The sequence below is a fragment of the Pseudoliparis swirei genome, chromosome 11 (assembly GCF_029220125.1).
Source record: "Pseudoliparis swirei isolate HS2019 ecotype Mariana Trench chromosome 11, NWPU_hadal_v1, whole genome shotgun sequence".
NCBI classification, from domain to species: Eukaryota; Metazoa; Chordata; class Actinopteri; order Perciformes; family Liparidae; genus Pseudoliparis; species Pseudoliparis swirei.
In genome coordinates, this window is record NC_079398.1 from 19,055,822 (window position 1) to 19,070,076 (window position 14,255).

The 14,255-nt window shown below is 43.5% G+C and overlaps 1 protein-coding gene and 1 long non-coding RNA gene across 2 annotated transcripts in view; both read right to left on the reverse strand.

The window, feature by feature from the left end:
• The window catches only part of grin3ba (glutamate receptor, ionotropic, N-methyl-D-aspartate 3Ba), an 86,992-nt gene that overhangs the window by 35,177 nt on the left and 37,560 nt on the right, over positions 1 to 14,255 (reverse strand). The gene's annotated exons all lie outside the window — the stretch shown is intronic.
• LOC130201679 (uncharacterized) lies at positions 2,740 to 5,121 on the reverse strand. Its single transcript, XR_008833229.1, has 3 exons — positions 4,960 to 5,121; positions 3,659 to 3,686; positions 2,740 to 2,866 (listed from the first exon to the last, which is right to left on the reverse strand). It is a non-coding gene; the product is annotated as an uncharacterized LOC130201679 (long non-coding RNA).

Consider the following 14,255-nt stretch of genomic DNA (forward strand, 5'->3'; position numbering starts at 1 on the left):
AAACAATCACATTCGTTCATTATCTCTCTCAAACAAGGAGGCGACGATTCGCATCTAATCTCCAGGACACCGCAGTCGACTTGGCGAGACAACAGTGGCGTCCACAGTTCATCGAGAAGAACCCTCCCCCCCCCCCAAAAAGAAATACCCACACTGGCTCGTTTCATACTGTTCCAAAAATGGATTAACACTGTTGTCCTTGAATGCAGCTCACAGATGGACCGTCCCAACCTGCTGCTTCCTTCGGGAGCTTCTATCCATGTTTCATCCCATCGGCGCTACAGGCAAGGTTGATGGAGGGGAGGAGGAGGGGGAGGAGGGGGGGGGCTACTTTCATACAGAGAGCCCAAGAAGTTGAGCTCAAAGCACGACTTAAGATGTGCAGCGACCTCACTGAACTGAGACGATGGGTATGCGCTACACACGCTACACGCTCATCATGAATAAAAACCAAAAGTGCAGCGCGTGCATATTCTCAGCATCTTTACAACATACGCATAAACAATACGCCGTTAATTCTGCGCGTGTATACTGGAAGTCCACGTGGGGTACGTGCCGTGTTTATAGAGACGGATGATATCTAAAAGCCCCAACACCACACTGTAAACCCGAATAAGTTAGTAGAACTCAAAAAATTTGAGGCAATATATTGCCTCAAATTTTTTGAGTTAATGAACTTTTTAATTTGATTTTGCAGAACTTAAAAAGTTTGATGACTTGCTACTTGTACCTTTTGATTACAGCTTAAATTAAAGTGTTAATTTAGCTCAACTCAATTATTTTCAGTTATTAGTACTTAAAATGTTCAAGTTTTCAAACCACTGGAATAAGTTCACAGAACTTAAAAAAATAAAGTACACAACCACACCATTTCATGTTAACCAAACTCAATGTTTTCGAGTTCACATTAGTCAAATGTTTTGAATTTGTTTACTTAAAAAGATAACTCGAAACTTAATTTTTTTGTGGCAATTTATTGCCTCAATTACATTGAGTTTAACAAACTCAAAATTTAAGTCATGAACATCTATCTATTGAACAGTATTTTCTTGCACTCACATTTAGCACACTGCAATATTAAAATAAATAATTTGAAAATATACTTCAATAAATTGTAGAGCTTAAACTTAGAGCTGGTGACATAAAATACCAACATTTTTTGTTATAGCGAAAAAACACTGCTCTTGGCTTCCTGAGTATATAGTGCAGCATTTTGGATTAAATACAACAGAACTGTTTCAGAACATTTTCAGGAAAAAAAGAAAAACTTCCATCTTTATAGTGGCTGATCATTTTAATTATTTGAATGAATATGGGCATAAATAAAACATTTCAACTTTGCAACCAAAGTTAAACTTCCAAAATAAATTGTATCTTTACGTTTAAAAGATAATGATGATCTTTACCGCTATAGTGGGTTAAATATTGTTGATAAACACGTACATGAGGCATAAAAGTTTATTTTTATTTTTTATCTGCACAAAGATAACAACCTGAGAACCATGACCTCTGCCTTTTTTTCCTCCATAATACACAACACAATAACATACATGAACAGATCACATGATGGCGCTGCATTGCAAAGCTGCAAGACGTGATCATAGACCTTTTAACTTGAACATGTTGAACCTTTTATAATGGTATACCGCTGCAGCCTTCCGTTTCTAGGTCATCAAAACATTCTTGAGGGTCTGCAACTTCGGTGACAGTTTGCCACTTTCTAGGCCAAGTAAGATCTTTTGAATGAACTCAAAAGTCTTGGTAAGTGCTTTGGGGTAGCTGAGGTGTAGTGCATACATGAATCCAAAGACTACCAGGAAGGCATCGCCAAGTCTGGGAGACTAACTATGACATCACTTTCAATAATCACAGAGATTTTCACAGGGTGGTAGTGAACTGCACTTGTGTTATTGTCACTGGTGACAGTAAGGAGGCCCACTGCAACCCCATCAAGCTCTGGCTCATCAGACTCGTCCTGAATGAATGAAAAAGAGATACCAATCACAAACTAACACATGGAACAGCACAGATGACATAATGTATCTTTCCTTAACCAAGTCCCAATGAAAACAAAGGCCTCTTTTACAAGGAGACCTGTGTCTCATTGTAAGAGGGGAACAACATAAGATCCATGTTCTGCACACACAAATCAACCAAATTACCAGAGAATCCAAGTGGTGAGACTGAAACCAAGCTAAAGGACATTTACAGGAACATGTTTTACTGAACATCTTCTCACTTGCCAATACAGTTCCTTTGTAGTGAGGCGAAAACAGACTATACCCGAAAAGTGTATGGGTAGACTAAACAAAGGTAAGTCCTAAAAGATATTAGTATTTTGATGAACTGTTTACATCATGCACACGTAGAATCTGTTAGTGACTTAAGAAGACTCACTGTGCAGGTTCTGAAGAATCCAGATACATCCTCGCACAGATAGACAGGAGGCCGTGGAGAACAGTCGTACGTTTGGTGTGTATGTCCTGGTTTTCCTATTCAGATAGAAACACATTTGTACATTTAAAATAATCCATTCAGAACATATGGCCACAAATAACCTGTTCACATCTTTAATGCAATCAAACAAATGTCAAACACAGAGTGGACTAATTGCAAAATTCACAAAGCTCATTTGAGTCATTGAACCTGTTCGAAGTTCCACCGGTTCAACCTATGAAGTGTGTAATAATCTATTTACCTGTTCATCGTGGATTTTTAAAATTTCAGTCAGAGCATCTGCTGTCTTTCCAGTTCTTGATGCCTTCTGCCTAAATAAAGTCATTAGTCGTGGAAGATGGCGGTCAAGCTCAGCATAGAATCGGTTGGGCAGGTTCTGATTGGTTATCCTCTGGAACTCTGCATACAACTACATTGAAATAACAGCAACAAATAAAAAAACATTCAATTTGAAGAATCTAGCACATTTATTAAGCCGACAATAGCGGTCAAATGAATAAGAATCACAATTTTCACTTAAAGAGATGATCCATATTACCTCAGAAGATCTGATTCAAGTGGTCTACTATTTCCTGAATAGCTGTGTTTGAGACATGAAGGATAGCCTGCATCTTAAGAAATAAAGAAGCTAAATTTGTAAATTTGTTTTAAGTTGATTTCTTAGACTGCCAGTGTCACACTGATCACCGTTCCCCACTTCTCTGCTCCGGTCTGGGCATTCTTCATGCGAATCACTAGTTTCCTCAGAAATACTGGCTTCAAGAATATGGGGATCCTCACTGACAATATCAGTTTGAAAGTCAGATGCAAGACCTGCTTGGTGTTCTCTACTTTTATGAGAATTGAAGGAGGAGTACACATTTGTGATATAGCTACAATCCTTATATGGGCATGTCACCGTTTCATGATTTTTCAAATGCTTTCTGAGATGACTGAAAACGGCTGAATTAGAAAAGGGTTGCTGAAATGTGCATAAGGGGCATTTGAATAACACAGGCCCCTGACTCTGCTCTGTACAAATGCTAGGTTGTGCTGTATGATATATTGATAAATGAGTACTCAGTGAATTAAGTGTCTGAAACGTGCAAATGCAATCGGTGTAGAGGCATGGAAGAGGGCTGATTCTGGAAAAGTGGCTGTGCTGCAGCCTACAGTGTCTAAATAACTGTATTCTGGAGGTGCAAGAAGCTGCACAATTTACACTTCCAGATTATTTTGGAACCAGCAACCTAAAAGGCAAAGAAAAAAATGACAAAGTTTAGACCAACATCTAAAACTTTAAAGACAGAATTACTATTACTTACTAATTAATATAACAAGTTAATTACTATTAGCTTACCAAAACATGATCATGGACTACAGCTAACACTGCTTTAAAATGGCATGTTTTCCATTTTTGTATGCGATGTAAAACTAAAAGTAAATATTTGATTTGAAAGAACACTGACTAAAAAAGGACCGGTAATTGTTTCCCTATTCATCAGAGAATAGAAGAAAATGAAAGACTGAGTTTTGAATGCTATTACAAACACATTCTTTGCACAATTTTTCTCATTCTAAAAATATATAATGTGTGGTTCTTAACCTTTAAATGAGTCCAAAAATATGTTACTGGTTGGCCACCTTTTCAGAAATACTTTTTTTTAGTGGAGATAGGTTGATGCAAATGCTATGCCATAGTACAATTACTGTCAATTATTTCATTTTATTTCTTCAAACAAGATTTTTCTGTGCTGTTCTTTGATATTTCTTACTTAAGGACTCTTCCCACAACACGTTGTGATTCCCATGCAACAGCCTGTGAGGTCCTGACACCCAGGTTAGGAACCGCTGGTATAATGCACTGACAAACATAGTTGACAATACATAATTTGTTGGTGGCATATCTAAACATTTCATTTATGCAGCTTACATGCAAGTCTCAATAACACCACCGTAAAACACTATCTATCTAGGATTTTCCATACAGGGTCTAACAATAACGTGGTTTTTATTTGACGTGCACAAAAACAAAAGAAATGCCAGAGATGCGAGTGACGTGAATAGTCAAGCATAAACACCGGGCGCTGCCCGTGAACCAACAGAGAAGCACCGGAGATCACTGTCAAGTTACGTTAGCGTTAGCCGCGATGTTCTCAGTCGAACAAGGTAGTTTAGTGGAACACCTCGTGCTCCTCCGCTGGTACGTCAAGTTACGTTAGCTTGCGCGAACCGACGTCGTTAGCTATAGTACCTTAGTACACGAGGAGCGTACGTTAGCCAACGTTAGCCGCCACTTGTGTCTCTGAGCTCAAACCAGCCACTGCTGAAGTTGAGAGACAGACTCCGGGAGAGGACTGGAGTCTCGGCGAGTGAAGCAGACGTAATGTCTCTCGCAAAGTCTAGGAAATTATTTAAAGTTTTAGTTTTTCGAGGTTTGGCAACTGGCTGATTGTAACATCATGTAACTAAACACATGACACATATCAACGTATATATAAAAACACTTAAGATCTCACTCACCTTGAAAACAGTCCGAGTCGACGATGACACCACAGCCTCGTGCGAAAGGGTGCAGGACGAAAGTAAAGTAACGACTCCCGCGAAATCCCCATAATGCACTTTGATAACGGCCAAAACACGTGATGACTCCAAGTTGATTTACACTACAAGTTGAATGTGAATTTTCAGCAAACGTTTTATTTGTCGTTGATATGTTACTAGTTATTTTGTATTATCATGACAACTTCAATAGTCTTTTATGATACCGACTAAAAAACAACTAAAAGGACATTTTACTGTGTATTTTACACTTTTATTGTATTTTAGCATGTGATTTAGGTTTCTTTTTAAATCATCCATATTTAAAACAATAGAAATAACAGGACTTTATCATTAGCAGCATATAATTACTAAATTCTATTACGTTGGGCGTACGTTATGTTTTACAAAATAGTTCCATTTAATAAAAAAATATTAGTTAAAATTACTCAAAAAGAAGAACATGTTACACCAACTTGACATATTTAAGTTAGTAGAACTTTCTCTAAAACTTTGAGTATACACTACTTAATCTATTTGATTAATTTGGACGTTCGGGTTTACAGTGGGGCGTTTATTCAAACGGAAATACCCCACCCGGGAGGACGGAAGGACCCCGAGTTGAAAGTCTTTGAGCGCCTTGAGAGAGGAGAACAAAAAACATATATGTGACTGAAGTCTGCAAAGACACGGCGGAATAAATGCAGCGTGTCTATTTATCCCCCCCGAGAGGCTCGGGAAATGTATAAATAAATAAATAAATGATAAATAAATAAATACAAGAATACATGTATAAATACAGAAATAAATAGAAATTATTTCTACATTTCTGTATTTCTCATTTATTATATCTCTCTTCTTGTGTCCACATATTTCTTCATTTATTATTATGTGACATGTACGTGTCGTATATATAAAAAAATGAGCTCCGAACCGAACCTCATGATTGTTGAACAGGATCAGTCAAGTCACAAGACACAAGCAATCCGATCCTAGCACTTGGATCTGTATGAGCGTTTTATTATGCGCTCTTTTCTGTCATTCTATCTAAACTGTTACTCACGGAATGTAATTTAAGGATGTGGATGTTTTCAGCGTTAGTAGTTTAAGCGATCAAATCTGTGGTCGGTTTATCGATTCAGCCTAATAAGGAGGATATGCGACGGATTTGAGAGGTCCTGCTGGGACCACACTGGGCTCAGCGCCGGGCGCGGCGCGCTGCTGTGTGCCGAGAGAAGCCTGATCTCGGCGATCTCTTTGGACTTTCCTCTGGGCTCTGACGTCTCCTAGTCTCTAAACATGAGATATAATTGGGTTTTTTTTGAGGATCTAAAGAGCACAATATATTTTATTTAAAGAAGATCGTTAAAGTTATTTGACTGAGGGTTAAGATTCAACTTCTCATTGTGTGGCGACCCTGGGTCAGAAAGCTACTTATTACGTTGTATATATATTATCAGCGTTTATTACGTACAACAAACAAACAACACCACAACACATCCATTCTACTCCACTTACAGTGATTAATGAAGTGAATAATTGATAAAATAATGTGATGAAGAGGTGACGATGTGGTGAGTGAGAGAGACTCCACAAGACCAGAAAGACCAACCCAAAACCACAGAACCAAGACACAAACACAAAGAAGACAAGAAGACAGAAAAGAAAAAACAGTCATCTGTACTCAGTCTGATAAAATGAAGTGTCTTGCTGAAGTCAAAAAGCTGTCTGCAAACGAGCTGAGCTGAGCTTCTGAGCTGAGCGTGCCAGGAGCGATAGAGCACAACATACCACAGCACAACAGCACAGGTACATCACACTCCTAGACAGAGGTTCGACTTTAGACATTTGACACGTAATGTCACACATAAATAAATGAAGAAATACGTGTGACACATAAATAGATAAATACATAAATGAAGAAATACAAGAATGAGAAATATATTTTTTTAAAGATGTCTTGTTGATTTATAACTTATATTCATTCATTTATTTATTTATTTATTTATTTATTATTCATTTAGGGAGAGTGTGTGTGTGTGAGTGTGTGAGAGGGTGTAAATAGGCCTCTCTGTTTGAACTCAATGGGGGTCCATTAAGGTGGCGACGAGGAAACAGATGGCAGCGAATAACAGAGACATAGGGAGGAGGTGCCCGCTACAGGTGGGAGCATTAGTCAGCATATTACCATCAGGAATGAGACGTATGCATATTTTGTCAAAGTCCCCGCGAGAGACCCCCAAAAAAATGTGATGCAAAAAGATAAAAACAAGGGCCCCCGGAGGGATTAGCTTGTCTAAATCTACATCTGCTCGTTTCTCGTTGCCATCTTTCCTGTAAAGTATTATGGGAGGGGCCACAACTCTCAATACATGCAGTAATAAATAAATGTGCACAAATGAGACACGGTGACAGGCAGCGTGTACGACACGTCGTGACCCAGTGAGCACGGCGTCATCTTAACAGCGTATGTCATCGTCAAATTAATTGTAATAAGGATCGTCGGCGCTGCGTCCCGGAGATGAGACGGCGACGTTTCGTTTATTCCTCACGCAAACCCCGCTTTGACTTTTAGGCGGATTATATAAAAAAATATAAAAAATTAACAATTTTATTTACATGCGAGGCCTGTTTATCCGGGAGCGACTCGCGATGAGCGCGACGGTCGAATTACTTTCACGAGCCGCGACGACGTGAGAATAATAACACGAAGGAGCGTTATCGACGTTGTATTCGTCCTCGCTGCTTTTAAGAGACAAAGCAATTTGGATTTAATATAGCGGGAAGATTGTGGAGAGATAAGGTGATCTTCCTGAAGGCGTGAGTTCGGTGACGAAGCACTCGGCTATTTTTTTTGGGGTGGGGGGGGGGGGGGGGGGGAGGCTGTGGGCAATCGGATGTGACAAGTGGACCCGATGAAAAAAAAAAATGGGAAAAAAAGCCGTGGAGTTATGGCCTCTTACAACTGCATTTGAATGTTTTGGCACAATTAATTCCAGTGATGGATTAGAGTAATAACTCCCAAGAGGGTTCTTTTTTAAAAGTTGTGCTTTATACGTACAAGTGATGTACTTAAAATATATATATCTAATAAAAATAAAAACTTGCAGACTGCCTCAAAGTATGATGAAAAGAAATCACGCAAATGTTTCAGAGTTAAACGGAAACCTCTTGAAATTGTTGGACTACCTTTCAACGTTAAGTTTGATATCAGGTTCATGTTGAGTGTGTCGTGCCGAGAGAGAGAGAGAGAGAGAGAGAGAGAGAGAGAGAGAGAGCACGTAGCCGTACGCCTGTTCAGTGAAACGAGGCCGTCTCGGTGATGCAGCAACCGGGGATGCCAACGCTGGAAGGGCTTCTGGCAACAACAACAAGAAACACACACTAAGTGGCAGACTCCAAAAAAAAAGTTGACAACTTTCCATAATTCTTTCCAAAATGTACTTTCGCAGTTTTTCTAATCGGGCGCGGCGCCGTGCTCGAGGCAGCCGATACGCCTTCAACCAGCTCCCATGCACGCAGCCCGTAGTGTGTGTTTTCTGTCTGAACGCGTGCTTAAAGGCGCAGTGTGTGTGTAGGAGTTGGTGGCGTCAAGCAGGGAGGTTAGAGGTTGAAAAAATGACTGGGACTACTCCCTTGAGCCAAGCATGTAGAAATGTCTTCATCATGTCTTCATCATGTCTTCATCATGTCTTCATCATGCAGAAAAGTGTCGGGAGATACTCTTTGCGTTCTCAGGCCTTCCTGATGCTCATCGTCCCAAATGCCACAACGGAAATGGGAAGAAGGGCTTTTGTGTCCTCTGCAGACTCATCATCCTGGAACATGTTGCAGAACATTTGAGAACTCAAAGAACTGATACCACTTACTGCTTTTGAATATAAAATGAAAGAAATGAAGGCAGGTTTCCCAAACATGTCAATGTTTCTTAAATTAACTCGGTGATGTCACTTGTCTCTTTACTTTTAGTTCCTTTTAACTCGTCTAGTTCTGTGTTTCTTATGTCGCTGCCTGCCACCCTCGAAAAAGAGATTTTTAATCTCAATGGGTTTCACCTGGTTTTTAAATACTAATTCATGTAACGCTAATATATCACATCGGGGTCACCACAGTGTGTAACCCAGGGCAACCTAACAGCCTATAAGGGGCACAGTCAGGTCAAACGTGAGCACCTAGAGTCCTTTTTTATTGTAATAAATACATACAAATAACGCTTATCTCTAAAGGTAACTAAAACAAAACCATCCTAACTTTCAGGGGGATCCACGCACGAGAGAAAACACATTATATTCCATTTCTGCCACTAGAGCCCACTGAATGCAACACGCTGTACCTTTAAGACGATACGGGCCAATCACAACGCGCTCGCTTCCTGAGCTCGCAAACCGATGCCAGCTCTGGGTAAGCCCCGAGGAGCCAACTGACAGCTAGCGTCTGTTTATTTCACCGTGTTCATTAATCTTTCTTTCCACACGCACACGCACACACACACACACACACACACGTACTCACACACATTTTACAGACTGAAATGATTGCTCATCAAACAGTGACACAATCCTACACTTAGCATCGCGGAGTCACTCCGGCTTAATACAGCTCGTCTTAAAAGAATAAGCTGGCGGCGTCATGTGGTTTACCCCTGTGACACACACTCGATATAATGCATGAGATGGCGCGGCTGTGTCCAGACGCCGTCGAGGTAGCTCCGCGGAGATTGTGCGCTCTTTTAGTTTTTGTGTTTATTTTTAATGTTTTCTTTGCCACAAACACATCGGCACTAACAGCATACGACCACAGCACACTTTTGGACATAAACTTTTGCGCAAAACAAGGGTTTTTGTCCACTTTTTCCATCGATCCAGCGTGGCCGGCAGAGATCGTACGAGCGAACCACATCAACAACAGTGGAGCCGCTACTACGGGGAGACGACGAAAACATCGAGGGAAACGGAGCGGAATTCGGAACAGACTGAGAGTTCAAGCCCACCGTCCACCTCTGCCCAGCATCCTTCTTGCTAACGTCCAGTCTCTGGAAAATAAGATGGATGATGTTAGGGCAAGGATCAGATTCCAACGGGACATGAGGGACTGTAACATCTTTTGTCTGGCGGAAACATGGCTGAACCCGCTGGTGCCAGATCGAGCCATATGCCCAACCGAGTCCTTCTCTGTTTTCCGTGCAGACAGAACGGAAGAGTCTGGTAAATCTAAGGGTGGAGGGTTTGCTTCATGACTAACAACATGTGGTGCGACCCCAAGAACATTAAGACTCTTTTCGTTCCTGCTCGCGAACCTGGAACATCTGACGATCTCATGCCGTCCATTCTACCTTCCCGGGAGTTCAGCTCGGTCATCACCACAGCCGTCTACATTCCACCACAAGCGGACACCGTCGTAGCACTATCGGACCTACATGATGTGTTATGTCGGCATCAGAACAAGTATCCCGATGCGGCTGTGGTGGTGGCTGGGGACTTTAACAGGGCAAACCTAAAAACAGTCATGCCGAACTTTCACCAGCACATTACGTGTGCTACCAGAGGAAAGAACGTTGGACCACTGCTATCGCCATTCAAGAGAGGCTACAAGGCTGTCTCTCTCCTCCGTTCGCAAATCAGACCATGCCGCCATTTTTCTGCTTCCGAGTACCGACAAAAGATCGCGGGAAGCGGTAGTGACGAGGAACGTAGCGGTGGTCTGACCAATCAGAGGCTGAGCTACAGGGCGCTCTGCGTGTCGTCGACTGGGACATGATCCAATCCAGTTCCAGTGACGTCAGCGAGTTTATGAAGTAGCAATGAGCCTCATAGCAACGCTTAGCGGACACCATCGTCCCCACGGTAAAAGTTAGGGTCTTTCCTAACCAAAAGCCGTGGGTTGATAGATCCATCCGTGAAGCTGTGAACGCCCGTACTGCTGCCTATAACTCCGGTCTTGTATCCGGCAACATGGACGAGTACAAGGCAGCGGTCTATGGACTGAGGAGGCGGTGAAGGAAGCCAAGAGGAGGTACCGAGACAGAGTGGAATCACAGATGGAGCAGCGCGACACCAGGCGCCTATGGCAGGGGCTACGGACTATCACAGACTACCAGAGCAGACCCTGCGCTATGGTGAGTGCCGACGCATCCCTAGCGGACGACCTGAACTCATTTTATGCACGGTTTGAGGCTAGCAACAACAGCGCTAGCTCGCCGGCTAACAACAACACCGTTAAGCGTGGCGAGGTGAGTTCTACCGCTGGGGATGAACACACACTCTCTGTGACCGAGCACAGTGTGAGGAGGGCTCTGTTGAGGGTGAACACCAGGAAAGCTGCAGGTCCAGATGGCATATCTGGGCGAGTACTGAAGACCTGTGCTAATCAGCTAGCTCCAGTGTTCACCACAATATTCAACCTCTCCCTGGCTGAGTCCGTGGTCCCCGCCTGCTTCAAGAGATCCACTATTGTCCCTGTGCCCAAGAATGCTTCTCCAGCATGTATGAATGACTACCGACCGGTGGCCCTCACCTCGGTACCTCGGTGGTCATGAAATGCTTTGAGAGGCTGATAAAGGACTACATCTGCGCCTTCCTCCCTTCCTCCATGGACCCGCTGCAGTTTGCTTATCGCCCAAACAGATCCACAGATGATGCTGTCTCCCAGGTACTGCACACCACACTCTCTCATCTGGACAGCCAGAGGGGGGGCTATGTGAGACTGCTGTTCATTGATTATAGTTCAGCTTTCAACACCATAGTCCCCTCCAGACTGGCCGGCAAGCTGATTGAGCTGGGACTGAACACCCCCTGTGTGCTTGGATCCTGGACTTCCTGACCGCCAGGCCACAGGTGGTCAGGGTGGGCAGACACACCTCAAATCCCTCACCCTGAACACAGGATCCCCAGGGTTGCGTCCTCAGCCCCTACTGTACTCCCTGTACACACATGACTGTGTGGCCAGGTTCAGCTCAACACCATCATCAAGTTTGCGGATGACACAGTGGTGGTGGGCCTGATCTCCGACAACGACGAGAAGGCCTACCTGGAGGAAGTTGCTGATCTGTCACTCTGGTGCCAGGACAACAGCCTCATCATGAATGTCACCAAAACTAAGGAGCTGATTGTGGACTTTAGGAGGGTACAACAACAGAGGACGTACTCACCACTGGGGATTAACGGGACTACTGTGGAGAGGGTGAGCGGGTATAAATACCTGGGAGTCCACATCACCGAGGATCTGACATGGTCAACGAACACAGACACTCTGGTGAGAAAGGCAAGGCAGCGCCTCTACCACCTCAGGCAGCTGAGGAAATTTAAAGTTTCCCAGAGGATCCTTCAGTCCTTCTACTCTGGAGCTGTAGAGCGCCCTGACAGGAAGCATCACAGCCTGGTTTGGCAACTGCTCCGCTCAGGACAGGAAGGCTCTGCAGAGAGTAGTGCGTTCGGCTGAACGCACTATTGGAACTACACTCCCACCCTGCAGGACTTGTACACCAGGAGGTGCAGAACCAGAGCCGGCAGGATCATGAAGGATCCTCACCACCCCAACAACAGACTGTTTCAGCTGCTGCGGTCAGGCAGGCGCCTCCGTAGTCACGCTGCAAGAACAGAGAGACTGAGACGGAGTTTCTTTCCTCAGGCCATCAGGATTGTGAACTCCGACCTCACCAGGACCCCCACATAGACCCACACAACTGCCCCTCTTAGGCACACACACACACACACACACACACACACACTTACTGTAAATATTGTGTTGTTTTTTATTGTAAATAGTGTGTACTTGTTGCCCTTGCACATTCCTGCTGAGCATTGCCACTTTCATTTCACTGCACACCCTGTGTGTGTATGTGACAAATAAAACATCTTGAATCTTGAATCTTGAATGTGTGTGTAATGTATGCATATGTGTATGCATATTTGTCTGCATATTTGTCTGCATACTTGCGAGAATGCTTAAGACAGATCTTCCGGTCCACTGAGGCTGTCCGCCGGAATGTGTGTGTGTGACATCCCTGGTTTTCTCGGTCCCAGGCTTGCGCCTCCGGTTATCGGACATTAAGAATTTAAAAAGCCATTTTATGTTTATAGCCAACCTGAAGGAACCAGAGTCCAGCTTTGCTCTCTGGAGGGATGCTCGCGGTCCTTTTTTATTTTATGATGTCACTTTCTGGAACTGGAAAGTTTACAGACTCTTGGCACTTTTCCTGTGAAACACAGAAGTCTCTTTTCAGCATTCAGGGACTACAGCCGGACACAAAGAGTCGGGCTGAGCCCGGCTCTGCTGCTCAGGTCACTGCAGACCCACCTTGATCTTTTACAGTCTTTTTCGGGCTTGGTTAGACACATAACTGATGTTTTTCTCTGAGCTACGAGGCATTTCCAACTCTGTAAGGACCTCCAGTGTGCATATGTGTGTGTGTGTGTGTGTGTGTGTGTATGCTCTTATCTTTTTTCTCTTTCTCTCTTCCCAGGTAAAAGCTCTATCCGTAAGCACAGGTTTATAAAAGGCTCTGAACTAAGGATGCAAGATAAGCACGTCTAAAAGGGCCGTCAGCATTACTCCGTTATGAATATATATAAAAATCCATACACCTCTCCTCACACATCTGCAAATTACAGGAGCCTTGAACTGAACCGCTGCCATCTGCCGCTCAAATCTGCAGTGGCGTTTGATGTTGAGGCCCCCCGAAGACGTTCGGGCCTTCAAATAGACATACACATGCACCGAAGGTCCCATGCGCAGACAGCAGGCAGACACACACACACACACACACATACACTTCATTACAAATACACCACGGTGTGAAGACTCAAGGCCTGAACCCCCTAGAGCAGGGGTGTCCAAAGTCCGGCCCGCGGTCAGATTTCATACGGCCCGCGACATCGGTCATATAATGTGTTATTTCTGGCCCGCCAGATCTGTCAGAATAAATAAATCATAAAAACTTTAAAGACGTAATTCCTCCTCTCTCATGTTTCTGGCTCTGCGTGGCGTGAACCCTTCTCCAAACCTATTTGCCATGGCGACGGCAAAAAAAAGGACAAAAGTTGACTGAGGGCCGCCGCGTTCAGGAGCGGTGGGAATTACTCGTGTTTCCCCTCCCATGAGAACAGGGTGGGGGTCCGCCCCACTGACATATTCTCTCTAGCGCCAGGTTACAACAGAAGTAATGTCAGGTTGTTTTATTAACTAAACGGTCGTCTGTTATTGATCGTATCGACACAGTGGCATGTCATTTCTGTCTCTACGTGGTGGCGTTCACACTTCTCCTGGCTCTCTGTATCGCG